At 41.5% G+C, this 20158-nt stretch overlaps 1 protein-coding gene across 5 annotated transcripts in view; it reads left to right on the top strand.

The window, feature by feature from the left end:
- Window positions 1-20158, top strand: part of KCNG2 (potassium voltage-gated channel modifier subfamily G member 2) — a 266485-nt gene that overhangs the window by 145954 nt on the left and 100373 nt on the right. The window lies entirely within an intron of this gene.

Below are 20158 nucleotides of genomic sequence, written 5' to 3'. Positions count from 1 at the left end.
TTAAGAAATGTTAAACCAGAAGTAATATAAAAACCATATATATTGTTTACAAAACAGCTGGGATTAGACTTTATTGTCCTACTATTTGTTGTTTTACTTGTAGTTGCTGGACGTGGTATGGAGGCCATCTTGACTGTGTGCATATATTGTGAGCCTGTAGTCAGGAGGTACTTTCTAAGCATGTAAAATATGTGTATGTGTATAGAAATCTTGTAAACACCATTGATTTCATGCTATTGTAGCAGAAATAATTACCGCTGGTTAACAGTAATACAAGGTTTAAGAATTTTATTTTTAATTTATGTTTTATATATATATATACCGGTATATATATATATATATATATATATATATATATATATATATATATATATATATATATATATATATATATATATATATTGTGTTATTTTAGAAAAATACATGGAAAACAAATGAATATTCTGAAATACTTCTTCTTTTATTTGTTTGCCAACATTATTGGATAAAGGTTGATACAAATAGTTTCTAAGACTTTTATTTTCTTCACTTCCCTCCCCCTTACAATCCATTGCACTCTTTTCCTCCTCATTTTCTTTCTTTTTTCCTTCCTTCCCTTCTCCCTGTGCCCTGTCTTGAATGTGCTAGTAGTCATTGCAATTGTTATTTTCTTGATGAAACAACTCAACAGCTTTCTTTTCATAAATTATTGTGAGTGCTTTTAGTGAGTAACAATCTTCGGTTGCTTCCAAATATATTATTACTTTTAAATAAAGACTGACTCTATTCTGGAAGATGTGCCAAGTGTCTAGACTCTATGCAATTGTGCTGGTTGAACATATCCAGAGTTAGTCCTAAAGTTGGTGCATACAACACAATTGTTAACACCACTGAAATTTAGTGAATAGCAATCTAATTATTGATCCCTTATAAGGTATAATTAAATGATTAATCACTGTCAAGCATGTTTCCTTTTCTAAGTGTTAGTTATAGTACATATTTTTTTTCTGAAATATAGTCATTCAAAAGTAAGAGTAGCTTTTTTCTTGTAGTCCTAGAGATACTAACCCTGTCAGCAATAAATAGCAATTATGAGATTTTCTTTATACTAGTGATAACAAGGTTGATCTGTTGGTTGGTCATGTGACCCACTTCTTTGCCATAATTTTTAAGTAGTCTGTTATTTTTTTTCCATGTGTTGCCTTGCCTAGTAAATAGTTAGCAAAGTTTTATTAAGTCATGGAATACTTGTTCACATAAGGTACAAATATGTACTTGTGATTTGTTTCTTTACAGGTACATTTCACTACATTGGCCATGTGCAATATAACCACATGCTTGGATATAAAGCAAAGCTCTGTAACTCTTCCTAAACCCACGTTCACACTGAGGGTGGGTTTGAAATCGCGCAAGTTCAACTGAACTCGCACGATTTCAAGCCGGCATTTCAGTCCCACTTTAGGGGCGATTTGACAGACATCTGTGTGGGTTCATGCACAGATGACTATTGAAATTGCCACCGAAGTCACCCAGAGTAGCGCAGAAACTACTTTTGGGAATCGGTGCGGCGCCGAAAAGTTGGCATCGCACTGATTTGGATGTTGCCATTGCCAGCAATAGGCTCCGATTTGGCATGAGATATGACTAATCAAATTGTCCCAATGTGAACGTAGGCTTAGTCCTATTAGTCCTACTATACTGTGGTATTACAGCCACTACTCAACCGGAGGTTAGCATACCACTAGTATATCAGTCAAAACAAATGGTGCTTGTTTCAGTCAGCATTAGCCCTGTTATTTACTATTTACAATCCATGCCCTGTAATGAGAAATTTGTATCAATGAGGACCTTACATACATTTACATCAAAAACTAGCAGCCCGGTAAAGAAAAAGAAAGCAAAAAAAGTACTGTTTCCTGATCTCTTCTTTGTCATGCTGTTACATACAGTATATTAGACAGCAGTTGGATGTGTGAGGACATCCATTGAACTGAATTTTATATACAACATCGATGTGTTGTTTTCTGGGAAGAACAATGTCAAATTAGTTGATCTGAATGGGAAGATATGCCTGTACTAGATGCGAACGTTAGCTGAAAATTATTACAATGTTAATTTATTTAAACAGAATAAATATAGCCATGATGATATACAGAGTCCTACACTGTAAGGCTAGGTTTGCATTTATACAGGTTGGGTTTGATGCGTTTTTCCGACTCATTTTGCGTTTTTAAACATGCGTTTTTGACAAATTTTTGATGTTTTTTTCTCTTTTTTATTAGCTAATAGAAAAGTATGACAGTTCTGTTCATGGAATGCAACTTTACACTTTCTGGCACTCAAGTCGCATCAAAGTTGCATCAAAGTAGTGCAGGAAAGTTTGTGTCCAAAGTCACATGTTAGGGTTAGGATTAAGTGCTAGGGTTAGAGTTAAATGTTAGGGTTAGACTCAGGGTTAGCGGTAATAAGGGTTTTATTTCTAACCCTGATGATTACTGCTAACCCTAACAATTACCGCTCACCCTAACTGTAACCAGTAACCCTAACCCTAGCCCTTAATTCTAATCCTAACCCTTACATTTAACCCTAGCCCCTAACCCTAGCCCTTAATTCTAACCGTAATATCTAACCCTAGCCCTTGATTCTAACACTAACATCTAACCCTAGCCTTGAATTCTAAACTTAACCCTAACATTTAACCCTAGCCCTTAACTCTAACCCTAACATCTAATCCTAGCCTTGGATTCTAATCCTAACTCTAACATTTCACCCTAGCCCTTAATTCTAACCCTAACATCTAACCCTAGCCCTTGATTCTAATCCTAACATCTAACCCTAGCCCTTGATTCTAATCCTAACTCTAACATTTAACCCTAGCCCCTAACCCTAGCCCTTAACCCTAACATGAGACTTTGGACAAATAAATTTGCCTGCACAACTTTGATGCTACTTGAGTGCCCAGAGAGTGTAAAGTCTCATCAAATTCACACCTCATGAACAGAAATGTCATACTTTCCTATTAGCCAAAAAAAGTGCAAAATGCATCAAAAATGCAAAACGTAGTCTGCTGTGTGAAAAAAGTTCCTGACCCTTTCCAAAAAATGCACACACTAAAAATGCATAGATGTGAATTAGATCAATAGAAAACCATTATAAATGAACTGTAGTGCATTTCTACAAAATGCACCCAAAAAACGCATAGGCATGAACCAAGTGTTAAATGATACTTCTCTGCTTTACCTTCAATTTTCCCTAGAAACATGTACAGTTTCAGTTACTATTCTTGCTGAATTGAATCAATACTTGGAAAGATCTCTTGGTTTGGAAAATTACTTTTATTTACACTTTAATTTAGAATTTTCAAAATAAAGATTAAACAGTCCTTGGCATCTCTCATTAAAAGTTAATGCACATACTCAAAAATCCCAGCGAATAGAATCTCTCAACTTTTTTTATTTGACATTTCCCCTCGTAACAACCAGTATTTACCAATAACCTGTTGTATAGGTAAAAAACGAATAGTAAAGGCTGCACATCTGTTGCTGACGCCTACTTCAATATTAATCATTTTTAATGGTTTAATATATCTCCTACATGTTTTAGGTTGCTGAGGAAAATATGTTAACATTGATTTGGTTTACAATCTAGTATTTCATATTACTTCAAACTAAGGCAGTGAATCTAATTATTCAAAATTTTCCTCATGTACCCTTTGTTGAGAAAAAAATGCTAAAAACCAATAACACAAATTAGATTTTCTTTTTTTACCATGGCTCTTACGTTATGTTATTTCCAGGGCTTTTTTTCAGCCGGAACACGGTGGAATGGTGTTCTGCCACCTCTGGTTGCCCTGTCCTCTCTCTCCAACCTGTCACTAAACACAGAAGACGGTAGAGAAAGTTCTTGCACTACTCACTTCTTCTACCGTCTTCTGTGTGTTATTGCCGAGCACCTAGGGCTTGTGCAGGGCTAGGAATTTGTTGGTTGGTACCCCGAGTCCCGATGCCACAACTACCCGCATTTTATTTCCATCCCTGTGGTGCATTGGAAGCCGGCTCCAGTCCCCACCTGTCAGACCTTAGCAGCACAGAACCGAGAGAAGTGATCTGACTGTGTGCTACAGGTCTAGTGGGCGGAGACTTGGAGACTGCACAGTGTTGAAAAGAAAGAACCCGCACACACGTGTTTGCTACCCTGCTGTGAAGCTGTAAACAGGTTGGAAAGAGCTGTTAGGAGAGAGCTGTTGAGGGGATTTGCCAAAACAGGTAAGAGCTATAAAGGAAAATGGGGGAAAAAGTGAGAGCTGTGTAGGGAGGGGCAAGTTGTGTAAGCTTTCCACCATCCACAGCTATGGGTGTAAACTCTGGATGGGGGGGAGTTAAGTTGTGGACAGTGGTATAGAACTGTGCTCTGATTTGGCAAACACGGAAGCTGTGGACTGTGAGTGAAAAGGGGAGCTGTGGACTGTGGGAGAAGAAAGGAGCTGTGGACTGTGAAAGAAGAGGGGAGCTGTGAACTGAGAGAGAAGAGGGGGGCTGTGGACTGTGGGAGAAAAGGGGAGCTGTGGACTGGGAGTGAAGAGGAGAGCTGTGGACTGTGGGAGAAGAAAGGAGCTGTGGACTGTGAAAGAAGAGGGGAGCTGTGGACTGAGAGAGAAGAGGGGAGCTGTGGACTGCAGGAGAAGAGGGGAGCTGTGGACTGTGGGAGAAGAGGGGAGCTGTGGACTGGGAGTGAAGAGGAGAGCTGTGGACTGTGGGAGAAGAGGGGATCTGTGGACTGTGGGAGAACAGGGGAGCTGTGGACTGTGGGAGAAGAGGGGAGCTGTTGACTGTGAAAGAAGAGGGGAGCTGTGGACTGTGAGAGAAGAGGGGAACTGTGGACTGTGGGAGAAGAGGGGAGTTGTGGACTGTGGGTGAAGATGGGAGCTGTGGACTGGGAGTGAAGAGGAGAGCTGTGGACTGTGGGACAAGAGGGGAGCTGTGAACTGTTGGAGAAGAGGGGACCTGTGGACTGGGAGTAAAAAAGGGGAGCTGTGGGAGAAGAGGGGAGCTGTGGACTGTGGGAGAAGAGGGAGCTGTGGACTGACAGAGAAGAGGGGAGCTGTGGACTGACAGAGAAGAGGGGAGCTGTGGACTGTGAGAGAAGATGGGGGCTGTGGATTGTGGGAGAAGAAGGGAGCTGTGGACTGTGAGAGAAGAGAAGAAGAGGGGAGCTGTGGACTGTGGGAGAAGAGGGGAGCTGTGGACTGTGGGAGAAGAGGGGAGCTGTGGACTGTGGGAGAAGAGGGGAGCTGTGGACTGTGAAAGAAGAGGGGAGCTGTGGACTGTGGGAGAAGAGGGGAACTGTGGACTGTGGGAGAAGAGGGGAGTTGTGGACTGTGGGTGAAGAGGGGAGCTGTGGACTGTGAGTGAAGAGGAGAGCTGTGGACTGTGGGAGAAGAGGGGAGCTGTGAACTGTGGGAGAAGAGGGGACCTGTGGACTGGGAGTAAAAAAGGGGAGCTGCGGATTGTGGGAGAAGAGGGGAGCTGTGGACTGTGGGAGAAGAGGGAGCTGTGGACTGACAGAGAAGAGGGGAGCTGTGGACTGTGAGAGAAGATGGGGGCTGTGGATTGTGGGAGAAGAAGGGAGCTGTGGACTGTGAGAGAAGAGAAGAAGAGGGGAGCTGTGGACTGTGGGAGAAGGTGGGGAGGTGTGGACTGTGAGAGAAGAGGGGAGCTGTGGACTGTGAGAGAAGAGGGGAGCTGTGGACTGTGAAAGGAGAGGGGAGCTGTGGACTGTCGGAGAAGAGGGGAGCTGTTGACTGTGAGAGAAGAGGGGAGCTGTGGACTGTGGGAGAAGAGGGAAGCTGTGGACTGTGAGAGAAGAGGGGAGCTGTGGACTGTGAGACAAGAGGGGAGCTATGGACTGTGAGAGAAGACGGAGGCTGTGGACTGTGGGGAAGAGGGGAGCTGTTGACTGTGAGAGAAGAGGGGAGCTGTGGACTGTGGGAGAAGAGGGGAGCTGTGGACTGTGAGAGAAGAGGGGAGCTGTGGACTGTGAGAGAAGAGGGGAGCTGTGGACTGTGGGAGAAGAGGGGAGCTGTTGACTGTGAGAGAAGAGGGGAGCTGTGGACTGTGGGAGAAGAGGGAAGCTGTGGACTGTGAGAGAAGAGGGGAGCTGTGGACTGTGAGACAAGAGGGGAGCTGTGGACTGTGAGAGAAGACGGAGGCTGTGGACTGTGGGGGAAGAGGGGAGCTGTTGACTGTGAGAGAAGAGGGGAGCTGTGGACTGTGAGAGAAGAGGGGAGCTGTGGACTGTGGGAGAAGAGGGGAGCTGTTGACTGTGAGAGAAGAGGGGAGCTGTGGACTGTGGGAGAAGAGGGAAGCTGTTGACTGTGAGAGAAGAGGGGAGCTGTGGACTGTGAGACAAGAGGGGAGCTATGGACTGTGAGAGAAGACGGAGGCTGTGGACTGTGGGGGAAGAGGGGAGCTGTTGACTGTGAGAGAAGAGGGGAGCTGTGGACTGTGGGAGAAGAGGGGAGCTGTGGACTGTGAGAGAAGAGGGGAGCTGTGGACTGTGAGAGTGAGGGGAGCTGTGGACTGTGGGAGAAGAGGGGAGCTGTTGACTGTGAGAGAAGAGGGGAGCTGTGGACTGTGGGAGAAGAGGGAAGCTGTGGACTGTGAGACAAGAGGGGAGCTGTGGACTGTGAGAGAAGAGGGGAGCTGTGGACTGTGGGAGAAGAGGGGAGCTGTTGACTGTGGGAGAAGAGGGGAGCTGTTGACTGTGAGAGAAGATGAGAAGAGGGGAGCTGTGGACTGTGGGAGAAGAGGGGAGCTGTGGACTGTGGGAGAAGAGGGGAGCTGTGGACTGTGAGAGAAGAGGGGAGCTGTGGACTGTGGGAGAAGAGGGGAGCTGTGGTCTGTGAGAGAAGAGGGGAGCTGTGAACATGGGAAGCATAGGTGAGCTGTAGACAGGGGCTACAGAGGTGAACCAAAGAGATGTGCAGAGGTGAGCAATAGATGGTTACTTTGGGAGGGGATATCTAAGTACTGCTCATTGTGCTTATCATTTTCAGTGCCCTGTGTGATACAAATACCTCAAAACTGCACAATGCACACTCTTGAGCCCTGTGTGTTATGCAATACTGAGAGCAGTACTCTGTGCCTCTTGTGCAATGTGCAGACTATTTGGCAGTGCTTTACGTCTTTCTTCGAGGAATACCGGGGGGTTGAGGGTGGAGAGTTGCACCTATTCTCTGAGAAAAAAAGCCCTGGTTATTTATATATTATTTAAAACAGACAAAAAACATTCATCAAGGCAGCGCTACATGATAAAACATCAAACTATTACAAATGTGCTGTCATGCAAGTGCACATAAATATTGAAGTCCAAATCGTTGCAGCAGTGTGATCGCTTCACATTAAGGTTCAAGTAGAGTCCAACAAAGATAGAGTGCTTGATTACGACCTAGATATAACCATTCCACCATCACCTCCACACATGTAGAGTTGGGGGGTAAAAAATCCCCCTATGAATCAGACTCTTACCGGACTGTGCTAGGAAACAGGCACAGCAAACCAACTCTTAGGTTCAATCCTCTCACTGCATAATTGATCACGGTTCCTGTTGCAGCCGGAAGGACTAGTCACCCATTAATGAGCTCATTCACATATAGAAAGAGGGAACTCCATAGCGTGATCCCGGTTCAAACTAATTTATTTAGACAAAAATTCCAATTCCCCCCTTGTAGGACATGCACTTACAAGATTGCAACATAAAATAGACATATGATATAAGTGATAACGCCAATGGGGAGCATAGCGGTGTCTCCTACCGATAACAGCACAGCTTTCCAAAGTTGGTGGTATCCCCAAGTAGCGTGTCCACGTTAATGTTGGTCATCGTATAGCCCCAAGCTGATGCGTTTCGTCATCTGTACCATCATCTGAGGGTGTGGCTACACGACACGATGTTCCGTTTTATAGGCACATCACTCTGCAATCGGTTAACCCCTTCAGTAATACCGCTTCTATGTTTCAGCTTATAAGGCGGCTGTTAATTAATATCAACATGCATGAGGTAAAAGGCAAGCGAGCTATATATTACCCGCATCCATCATATGTCCATATCAGGTGAGTAACCTGTAACATCACAGACACTCCGATGCACGTTGATCGGCCGTCGGCTTAGATCAATCGAGTATTCAATTTATTGAACGCTAAAAAGACTAGCATAATAAGGATCCAGGTTTCAAAATGTTATTTTAAAAAAAATACATTATGAAAACAGCATGATATGACTTGACTGCAAAACCCTCCACTAATTAAATTCTCAGAGGAAATAAAAATGATCATAATGTGAATAAAAATGTACAATATAAATAAAAACATAAAAAAAAATGTATATATATTCCACCTGTCCTCACATTAACTCTTTATATAATTAATTAGACAGAACAGACTATTCTCGTTCGACTATAAAATCTGTCCAATAGGTCACAAATTTTCACTTAAATTGCTGACTCTATTGAAGAATATACTGTATCCTCTATAATTTCAGAATACTCTATATATATGAAAAAATTAAATTTAAAATTCTTATCATAAATAAATATTTTAATAAATTGATAATATACTTTTAAAGTGGAATTTTGATTACGTACTTCAATAATCACTTATGAAACAGTTCATAATTACTTTTGGTATAACCATCAGTTTTACTCACAAAGAAGGGGTGTTGCGATGGGGGCTAAGTTTGCCCCTAGCTTAGCAAACCCTTTTATGGGGGAGTGGGAAGATAAGTTCGTTTTTACAAAAAAAGAGAACGCCTTCTCTTTTATAAAAGGTATATTGATGATCTATTCTTCATTTGGGAGGAAAACTAGTGTTCCCTACACTAATTCCTATTCAATTCCAATAACAACAATATAAAATTGGATTATGAATATAATAGAGAACAGATTCATTATCTTGATGTGAATGTGTTGAGAGTGGGGGATTCGCTGTCCACTACAGATTATTTTAAACCTACAGATAGGAATAGTTACCTACCCGTTAGCAGTGGTCAGCACCATCACTGATTAAGGAATATCCCAAAGGATATTGGAAATCCCAGAGGAAATTGCACCTTGGATACAGATTTCCTGGCACAATCTAATATAATGAACCACTTGCTGACCGACTCACGGCGATATACGTCGGCAGAAGGGCACATACAGGCAGTTTATGCCCTTTAAGAATTGGTTTGCAGGTGCGCACCCGCCGCGACCTCTGTGAGTGTGATCGCGGGTCCCGCAGACTCGATGTCCGCGAGGATACCCGAGATCGTCTCACAGAGAGGAAGAACAGGGAAATGCTGATGTAAACAAGCATTTCCCCGTTCTGCCTAGTGACAAGGACACTGATCACAGCTCCCTGTAATCGGGAGCGGTTATCAGTGTCGTGTCACACATAGCCCCTCCCCCCAACAGTTAGAATCACTCCCTAGGACACACTTAACCCCTACAGCGCCACCTAGTGGGTAACCCCTTCACTGCCAGTCACATTTACACAGTAATCAATGTATTTTTAATTGCACTGATAGCTGTATAAATGTGAACGGTCCCAAAAGTGTCTGATCTATCCGCCATAATGTCGCAGTCACGATAAAAATCTCTGATCGCCACCATTACTAGTAAAAAAAAAAAATAATAAAAATGCCATAAAACTATCCCCTATTTTGTAGACGCCTTAACTTTTGTGCACACCGATCAATAAACGCTTATTGCGATTTTTTTTTACCAAAAATATGTAGAAGAATACGTATCGGCCTAAACTGAGGGGAAAAAAAAAATTTATATATTTTTTGAGGAAATTTATTATAGAAAAAACAAAATAACTTTGCGCTTACTCAATTGTGCAAGCAGCTAACATGGCAAATAGAAATTTTGCTATAAACGATAGATGTAACAAAGTGTAGCGCTAAAAATTTAAATATACATAAAGTGAAAAAATCTCTAATATTTGTAAATGTCCATCATATATATTAGTGAATCATAGTCCATCGTTGTGTGAAACCTTTGTGGTCACCATGTGCATAAGCAGGTAGATAGTGAAAGTACCACCACCGAAATAAATGGAGGCCTACCAGAAAGTTTGAACCCAAAACAGCATATGCTGTATGGGTCAAACCAGCCTATATTGCCCACCGGCAATGGGAAGGAAGCTGTAGTGATCGGCCAAGTATGTAGTCCTGGGAGCCTTCATAAAAATGTCATATATATAAACAAAGGATTGTGAGAATACCACCACCCAAGTGAATGGAGACTTACCGGAATGTTGGGACCCAAAACAGCATATGCTATATGGGTCAAACAAGCTTATGTTGCCAAACGGCAATAGAGGGGAAGCCTCGGTAGCCAACAGGGGATAAAGTCCTAGGAGTCTTCACGGAGGTGTCTTCTCAATACAGGTATTTAGACGTCCCCGAACATGACCCATGCACAATTTGGTGGCCACTCCTTCTATCAAACCAGTCCATGCATCTTTCTAAATACCTTGGAATGTGTTCTATTGATTATATTTATTATAGCTATTATAGCAAAAAGTAAAAAATAATGCGTTTTTTTTCAAAATTGTCGCTATTTTTTTGTTTATAGGGCAAAAAATAAAAACCGCAGAGGTGATCAAATACCACCAAAAAAAGCTCTATTTGTGGGGAAAAAAGGACTTCAATTTTGTTTGGGAGCCATGTCGCACGACCGCGCTATTGTCAGTTAAAGCGATTCAGCGCCGAATCGCAAAAAGTGCTCTGGTCTTTGGGCAGCCAAATGGTCCGGGACTTAAGTGGTTAAAGATAGGTTAATTCAAAAGGGCTATAAGGAATATCAATTAGATAAAATTATACATGACGTGGCAGAAACCCCACATGAAGCCTGCTTAAAAGATAAAGATGTTGTAGGTAATGACAAGCAAGAATGTGGATTTATCTCCAATTTCCATGTCCAATATAGGGAAATTGAGGAAATTTTTTATAAATGGTATTGGCACGTACTATGTATGGACAGAGTGCTTAAAGTAGCCCTACCTGAAACCCCTGTGTTTATTTATAGAAAAGCCCCTAATTTTGGGGATAGGATAGTAAAGAAAGTTTTGGACCCACCTAATAAATAAACCTGGTTTCTCTTCGGGCAGAAGATGCAAAGCTTGTTCACAAGTAGACTGTCATATTAGAGATTTGACTAAATTTTCTTCCACTGGCAATAATAGAACATTTAAAATCACTGAATTCATCACATGCGGTACCACACACGTGGTATAAGTTTTACAGTGCTCATGTAAATTTAATGTACTTGGGAACCTACCAAAAGAACTTTAAAAAAACGTATCGCCGAGCACATATATAATATAGAGATTGGTTTTAAACACCACAGTGTATCTTTGCATTTTAAAAGGTACCATAATCAGGACCCTTCCAGTCTTAAATTTTGGGGTATAGACAGAGTTTATCCCAATTGGAGGGGGTCCAACATGGTTTGTGAAATATCTAAACGAGAAACTAACTAGATTTTTCTTATGAATGCGTTGATGCCTAGTGGCATGAACATAGAACTTGATGTGAACTGTTTCATAAGTGATTATTGAAGTACGTAATCAAAATTCCACTTTAAATGTATATTATTATTATTATTTATTATTTATTAAATGTATATTATCAATGTATTAAAATATTTATTCATGATAGGAATTTTAAATTAAATTTTTTCATATATATGGAGTATTCAGAAGTTATAGAGGATACAGTACATTCCTATTGGAGCCATTGTGTTCAATAGAGTCGGCTATTTAACTGAAAATGTGTGACATATTGGACAGATTTTATAGTCAAACAAGAATAGTCTGTTCTGTTTAATTAATTATATAAACAGTTAATGTGAGGACAGGCGGTATATATATATATATATATAATTTTTTTTTATGTTTTTATTTATATTGTACATTTTTATTCACATTATGATTATTTTTATTTCCCTGAGATTTTAATTAGTGGAGGGTTTTGCAGTCAAGTCATATCATGCTGTTTTCATAATGTGATTTTTTTAAAATAACATTTTACAATCTGGACCCTTATTATGCTAGACTTTTTAGTGTTCAATAAATTGAATATTCGATTCATCTAAGCCGACGACCGATCAACGTGAATCTGAGTGTCTGTGATGTTACGGGTTACTCACCTGATACAGACATATGATGGATGCGGGTAATATATAGCTTGCTTGCCTTTTACCTGGTGCATGTTGATACTAATTAACAGCCGCCTTATAAGCTTAAGCATAGCAGCGGTATTACTGAAGGGGTTAACCGATTGCAGAGTGATGTGCCTATATAACAGAACGTCGTGTAGCGTAGCCACACCCTCAGATAATGTCACAGATGACGAAAAACGTCAGCCTGGGGCTATACAACGACCAACATTAAAGCGGGGGTCCACCTATCTATCGTTTTTTTTTTTTTGGAGTTCATTCACAAACTTTTCTTCTCATGATTATCTACTCACATGTTCTGTGTAATAAGTCCGCCTGTGTTCGATTTCGTTGTAAAGAATAACTTATAAAATTCACTGAAGGCTGTTTCCATCTTCATTGTGGGCATTTGAAGCCCACAAGCATGTATTTCCTGGATGCGGTGAATGCTGTGCTCCCAGCATTCACCGAGATGTTGTGATGATGCTGTTGCACAATGCATGCTTGGAAGCCTGAGACTAGCTCCCAGGGGACTGTGGGAGGTCTGGGAGAGGCTAGAAACACGCCTACTCCCATGGGAGGAAAACCAGGAAGTGCTAAGAAGATTAGAAAAAAAAAAGGTAATTACGGCGATTTAAATTTTTTTACACAGCATGTCAGCATCTAGGCAAGGAAGAGAATGCATAGAGATAATGTTCAAAATTTGGGTGGAACCCCGCTTTAACGTGGAAACGCTACTTGGGGATACCACCAACTTTGAAAAGCAGTGCTGTTGTCGGTAGGAGACACCGCTATGATTGGCGTTATCACTTATATCATATGTCTATTTTATTTTGCAGTCTTGTAAGTGCATGTCCTACAAGGGGGAATTTCTATTTAAATAAATTCGTTTGAAAAGGGATTACGCGCTGGAGTTCTCTCTTTCTATGTGTGAATGAGCTCATTAATGGCTGCCCCTTCCTCCCGGCTGCAACAGGAACCGTGATCAATAATCCAGTGAGAGGATTGAACCTAAAGCCCCGTACACACAATCAGATTTTTCAACGGAAAATGTGTGATGACAGGCTGTTGGCAGAAAATCCAACCATTTGTACGCTCCATCGGACAATTGTTGTCGGATTTTCCGCGGACAAATGTTGGGTGGCAGGTTTTAAAATATTCTGCGGACAAATGTCTGTTGTCGGAATTTCTGAGCGTGTGTACACAAGTCCGTCAGACAAAAGTCCAAAGTACAGACATGCATGCTCGGAAGCAAGGACGAGCCAGAAGCGATCGGTCTTGAAAACTAGCGTTCGTAATGGAGAATTAACATTTGTGACGTGGCAAATTCTGAAATCTCGAAATGCAGCGCACATTCTCTTCTTCTTTAATGGGATAATAATGAAGCTGCTTTGCTGGTAATACTGATGGAGTTATTGCAAACTAATTTTCAAAGGCTTTTTTTTTTCTAGTGATATCAAGAATAATATTATTATGCTTTTTTTTTTTTGGGGCAAGTTACCACAACACCATTATCCCGCAGTTTAAGATCAAAGATGCAGCTATGTTGGTGTCCCTTGTCAGTTTTACACTGTATTTTATTTAAATATAACTGCCTACTCCCAAACTGTCTTGAAGTAAAACAAATAGTCAAGTATTATTCTACACAATTTTTTTATTGTGCATTAAAAAAAGGAAACAAATAAAATTAGACATGCTATCTGCCAATAGAACTAAACCAAAAAGTGCATTCTATGCATCCAAAAATATAGAAAATATAACAAATCAAATCATTATTATTCAACCAAAAAATTAAATAAAAGCCTCATGCATGTGTCCTGCTTCTTAATATAGATGGCCAACAATGCCAAGAGTTGGTGAAAGCAGGGATCTGTCATTCGGAGATAATTCCGAAAATTATCTGGATTATTCTCCTGGAGCTCCCGCAGCAAAGGCATATGACATAATTGGTCACGATTAATAAAGCAACCAATTTTTGGTCCAAGAAATCTTCCTCCTCCTATTCCTGGACTGGACTTGGGTCAAAGCAATAACTCCAAGGCCAATAATAAATAACCCGTTATCGCCTCCAATTCCGCAACATGTCTGGTTGACGAACGGCCACTCAGAAACAAACTGAAAAGCACGAAATGAAAAGCGCGAACTGAAAAACGCTAAATGAAAAGCGCAAAATGAAAAGCGCGAATCAACACCAAACTTCTACTAACACGAAATTAGTAGAAGAAGCCCAAAGGGTTGTGCTAAAGAGCTGAAAAATCACTTAGTACGTAACTACATTCATGTTTGTTGGCCGACAGTTCCTTGCCATTTGTATGCAAGACACAATCCAGGCACATGCCTTCAGACAAAATTCAGAGGTTTTGTCTGCGGAAAATCCGATCATGTGTAGGAGGCTTAAGAGTTAGTTTGCTGTGCCTGTTACCTAACACAGTTCGGTAAGAGTCTGATTCATAGGGGGATTTTTTACCCCCCAACTCTACACATGTGGAGGTGATGGTGGAATGGTACTTAAACCTTAATGTGAAGCGATCAAACTGCTGCAACGATTTGGACTTTAATATTTATGTGGACTTGCATGACAGCACATTTGTAATAGTTTGATGTGTTATCATGTGGTGCTGCCTTGATGAATGTTTTTTGTCTGTTTTAAATTGAATTTGCTTGTTATCGGCAGGCATATGTGGTAGCTGCTTTAGTTTAAAAAAGGTTATTTGTGTAGTTTCACCTATTCCTCAAGCGCTTGAATTTGTAGGAGGAGGTTCATTTGTCTACAAGTCATTCATTATTTCTATATTGTGTCACCCTTGAGGGTTTCTCTTTGGACTGGAACTTAACATTTTAAACTGCTGTGAAACAGAAGGTGAGGTGAACAGTTCAGTTTTTTCTATAAATCTTAGAGGAATAAGTTGACACTGAAATATGTAAATGAATAATACTCTTTTCAGCTCACACATACAGTACATTCATATAAAAACCTTTCATTCTGTGCCTGATTACACTCACATACACGGAGACTGCATTTCTTCTAAAGGCAGGATTAAGTGTTATAATAACAGGACTAGAATAACAGAAATCATGATGTTTATTCTATTATCTGGCACCTGTGGTTAAAGCTCTTTGTAAAAGAACATATTTCAGTTGAAATGTAAACTGGGCTCCATTTGATTTGTTTGTGAATGAAACATCTCATGAGCTACCGTGATTGCTGGGTGATATGCAGGTTTCACAGTTCCAGAGATTCACATTGTTTGCGGCATAACAGTTTATTGTTATCATTTTTGAAATGTTTAGGTTCAGTTGAGGAAATATACATGAGATGCCCAATAAAACTGATGAAGAAAAATAATAAATTTATCTGTAGATATATACATGTTGATGGATCACATTTGTAAAACGGAATTGTGGGCTGAGCGTGACACAGCCTTATGCTACAGTATCTCACAAAATTGAGTACACCCCTCACATTTTTGTAAATATTTTATTACACCTTTTCATGTGACAACACTGAAGAAATGACACTTTGCTACAATGTAAAGTAGTGAGTGTACAGCTTGTATAACAGTGTAAATTTGCTGTCCCCTCAAAATTAGTCAACACAGCCATTAATGTCTAAACTGCTGGCAACGAAAGTTAGTACACCCCTAAATGAAAATGTCCAAATTGGGTCCAATTAGCCATTTTCCCTCTCCGGTATCATGTGATTCGTTAGTGTTACAAGGTCTCAGGTGAGAATGGGGAAGAGGTGTGTAATATTTGGTGTTATCTCTCTCACTCTCTCATACTGGTCCCTGGAAGTTCAACATGGCACCTCATGGCAAAGAACTCTCTGAGGATCTGAACAAAAGAATTGTTGCTCTACATAAAGATGGCCTAGGCTATAAGAAGCTTGCCAAGACCCTGAAACTGAGCTGGAGCACGGTGGCCATACAGCGGTTTAACAGGACAGGTTCCACTCAGAACAGGCCTCGCCAAGGTCCACCAAAGAAGTTGAGTGCTCATGCTCAACGTCATATCCAGAGGTTGTCTTTGGGAAATAAATATATGAGTGTTGCTAGCATTGCTGCAGAGGTTGGAGGGGTGGCGGGGTCAGCCTGTCAGTGCTCAGACCATACGCCGCACACTGCATCAAATTGGTCTGCATGGCTGCCGTCCCAGAAGGAAGCCTCTTCTAAAGATGATGCACAAGAAAGCCTGCAAACAGTTTGCTGAAGACAAGCAGACTAAGGACATGGATTACTGGAACCATGTCCTATGGTCTGTTGAGACCAGGATAAACATATTTGGTTCAGATGGTGTCAAGTGTGTGTGGCGGCAACCAGGTGAGGAGTGCAAAGACAAGGGTGTCTTGCCTACAGTCAAGCATTGTGGTGGGAGTGTCCTGGTCTGGGACTGCATGAGTGCTGCTGACACTGGGGAGCTACAGTTCATTGAGGGAACCATGAATGCCAACATGTACTGTGACATACTGAAGCAGAGCACGATCCCCTCCCTTTGGTGACTGGGACGCAGGGCAGTATTCCAACATAATGACCCCAAACATACCTCCAAGACGACCGCTGCCTTGTAAAAGAAGCTGAGAGTAAAGGTGATGGACTGGCCAAGCATGTCTCCAGACCTAAGCCCTATTGAACATCTGTGGGGCATCCTCAAAAGGAAGGTGGATGAGCTCAAAGTCTCTAACATCCATCTGCTCCGTGATGGCATCATGGAGGAGTGGAAGAGGACTCCAGTGGCAACCTGTGAAGCTCTGGTGAACTCCATGCCCAAGAGGGCTAAGGCAGTGCTGGAAAATAATGGTGGCCACATAAAATTTTCGCACTTTGGGCCCAATTTGGACATTTTAACTTATGCAGCGTACACACGAGCGGACTTCTCGACCAGACTGGTCCAACGGACCGACTCCGGTGGACAATCCGATCGTGTGTGGGCTTCATCGGACCTTCAGACGACTTCTCCAGTCGAAAATCTGACGGAGTTTAGATTTGGAACATGCTTCAAATCTTTACGCTGTAACTCCGCCGGACCGAGAAATCCACTCGTCTGTATGCTAGTCCGACGGACAAAAACCGACGCTAGGGCAGCTATTGGCTACTGGCTATCAACTTCCTTATTTTAGTCCGGTGTACGTCATCACATACGAATCCGTCGGACTTTGGTGTGATCGTGAGTAGACAAGTCAGTTCGTTAAAACGTCTGTGGGAAGTCCGTCAAAAGTCAGTCGAAAGTCCGCCAGAAAGTCTGTCGGACCAGTCCGGTCGAAAAGTCTGCCCTTGTGTACGCGGCATTAGAGTGTACTCACTTTTGTTGCCGGTTTAGACATTAATGGCTGTGTGTTGAGTTATTTTGAGGAGACAGCAAATTTACACTGTTAGCTGTACACTCACTACTTTACATTGTAGCAAAGTGTCATTTCTTCAGTGTTGTCACATGAAAAGATATAATAAAATATTTACAAAAATGTGAGGGGTGTACTCACTTTTGTGAGATATTGCATATGAATACAGAATGGTGTAGTGTAAAGGGCCCTGCTTATACCTTTTTACTCAACAAATAGATGGCATTGACAAAGTCTTATTTGCTTTTTTCAGAGCTATTCTTTGGCATATACTGTATGATTAACAATTGTCTGCTTTTCTAATTCCTGAAATATTTTTTACTGTAACCATAAAAAGGATAACAAGACAAAAAGATAGCCAGCAGCTCTGCCTGTCTGCTGGTACACTGGTCATCTCTTTCCACAACTTTATTCTCTGCATGCTTTGCAGCTTCTCCCCTGCTGCTTACTTTCCATTTCTAAGGACTACATGTCCCATGGTATCTTGCTTCCTTCAAGCAGGGATTCCTGTACTGACTCCACCTCCAGAAACCCCTTCTCTCAGCACCTCTGTGCTCTGTTCAGAAGGCAGGCTCTGTGAAATGCATGACTCAACAGTGCCTTCTCACAAGGAATAGTGTGCAGCACAGCGGTGTAGTGGATAGCACTTTCGCCTAGCAGTAAGAAGGGTCGCTGGTTCGAATCCCAACCACGACACTACCTGCCTGGAGTTTGCATGTTCTCCCTGTGCCTGTGTGGGTTTCCTCCGGGTACTCTGGTTTCCTCCCACACTCCAAAGACATGCTGGTAGGTTAATTGGATCCTGTCTAAATTGTCCCTAGTATGTATGAATGCGAGTTAGGGACCTTAGATTGTAAGCTCCTTGAGGGTAGGGACTGATGTGAATGTACAATGTATATGTAAAGCGCTGCGTAAATTGACGGCGCTATATAAGTAACATAAATAAATAAATAAAAGTAAATAAAATAGTGAATACATGTCACAGAATTTAAGGAGATAAATGTGTGGGATGCATCACAAAGTTTGCATACTTTACTACTGTCCAGATTATTAGGAATGGGGTAGGAATTACTGAAATACAATGTAATAAATTATGTAATATATGATTTTACATTTTGATCATAGATAAGCTTTCATTTTTTATAGTTATCAATAGGAACATACAGTGCCTTGAAAAAGTATTCATACCCCTTGAAATTTTTCACATTTTATCATGTTACAACCAAAAATGTAAATGTATTTTATTGGGATTTTATGTGATAGACCAACACAAAGTGGCACATAATTGTGAAGTTGAAGGAAAATGCTAAATGGCTTTCAAAACTTTTTACAAATAAGTTATGTGATAAAGTTATGCAAGAAGTGAAAATTGCTACTGCTGTGGAACAATGTTTGGCACAGATTAAATACTGAACAGCAGACATATTAGATACTTGTATGCAGTGCACTTAATCACTTCAGCCCCAGAAGATTTTACCCCCTTCCTGACCAAAGCACTTTTTACAATTTGGCACTGCATTGCTTTAACTGACATTTGCGCAGTCATGCAATGCTGCACCCAAACAAAATTGACGTCCTTTTTTTCCCACAAATAGAGCTTTCTTTTGGTGGTATTTGATCACCTCTGCTGTTTTTATTTTTTGCGCTATAAACAAAAAAAGAGCGACAATTTTGAAAAAAAAAAGTAACAATATTTTTTACTTTTTGCTATAATAAATATCCCCCAATTAAAAAAAAAAAAATTTCTTCATCAGTTTAGGCCAATATGTATTCTTTACATATTTTTGGTAACAAAAACGCAATAAGCATATATTGATTGGTTTTCGCAAAAGTTATAGCACCCTCTGGTGGCCGAAAAGGGGAAAGACATACCCATACGGGGTTTCGCCCAGGAGAGCCATTCTGCCACAGTATATCTGCCTGAGCCGGTCGGGAACTGGTTAAAGTCATACACTGTTTGAATTTCAGCCATTGCACTATTGGCAACACCTGAATCAACAGAAGCTGAATTTGTCAAAGGAGCCGGGTGTAAATTGTTGGCTGAACAATGCCTTTATCTAGTTAGATGGGGGCACTGTTCGAGTGTTCTGGCAGCCAGTGGAAATAGCCCACTGGGGAAGATGCAGTGTTAGGGCAGCGCTGAAAGGGTGAGGGAGATGTTAGGTGAGGTGCGGTGCTGTGAGTAAGTGGGGGGGGGGGCATTGTTAGGGTTGTGCTGAAAGGGTGGGCCTGGTGTTTGGTGCAGCACTGTGAGTATGTGGAGGACAGTGTTAGGGAAGGTGCTGTGAGTATGTGGGTGGGATGATGTTAGGTGACATGCTGTGAGTATGTGGGGGGTGGTTTTAGGTGCGGTGCTGTATGTGGGGGGGCAGTGTTAGATGCAGTGCTGTAGGTATGTTGGGGGGAGCAGTGTTATGGGCAATGCTATGATTGTGTGGGGGCAGTATTATGTGTGGTGCTGTATGTTGGGGGTGGTGTTAGGAGCAGTGCTGTGAGTATGTGGAGGCAGTGTTAAGGTAGTGCTGAAAGGGTGGGAGTGGTGCTAGGTGCAGTTCTGTGAGTATGTGGGGGGGGGGGGGGCGGCAGTGTTATGTGCAGTGCTATGATTGTGGGGGGAGGGGGGCAGTATTCTGTGCAGTGCTATG

The sequence above is a fragment of the Aquarana catesbeiana genome, linkage group LG05 (assembly GCF_042186555.1).
Source record: "Aquarana catesbeiana isolate 2022-GZ linkage group LG05, ASM4218655v1, whole genome shotgun sequence".
Classification (NCBI taxonomy): domain Eukaryota; kingdom Metazoa; phylum Chordata; class Amphibia; order Anura; family Ranidae; genus Aquarana; species Aquarana catesbeiana.
This window is presented reverse-complemented; position numbering and strand designations above follow the sequence as displayed.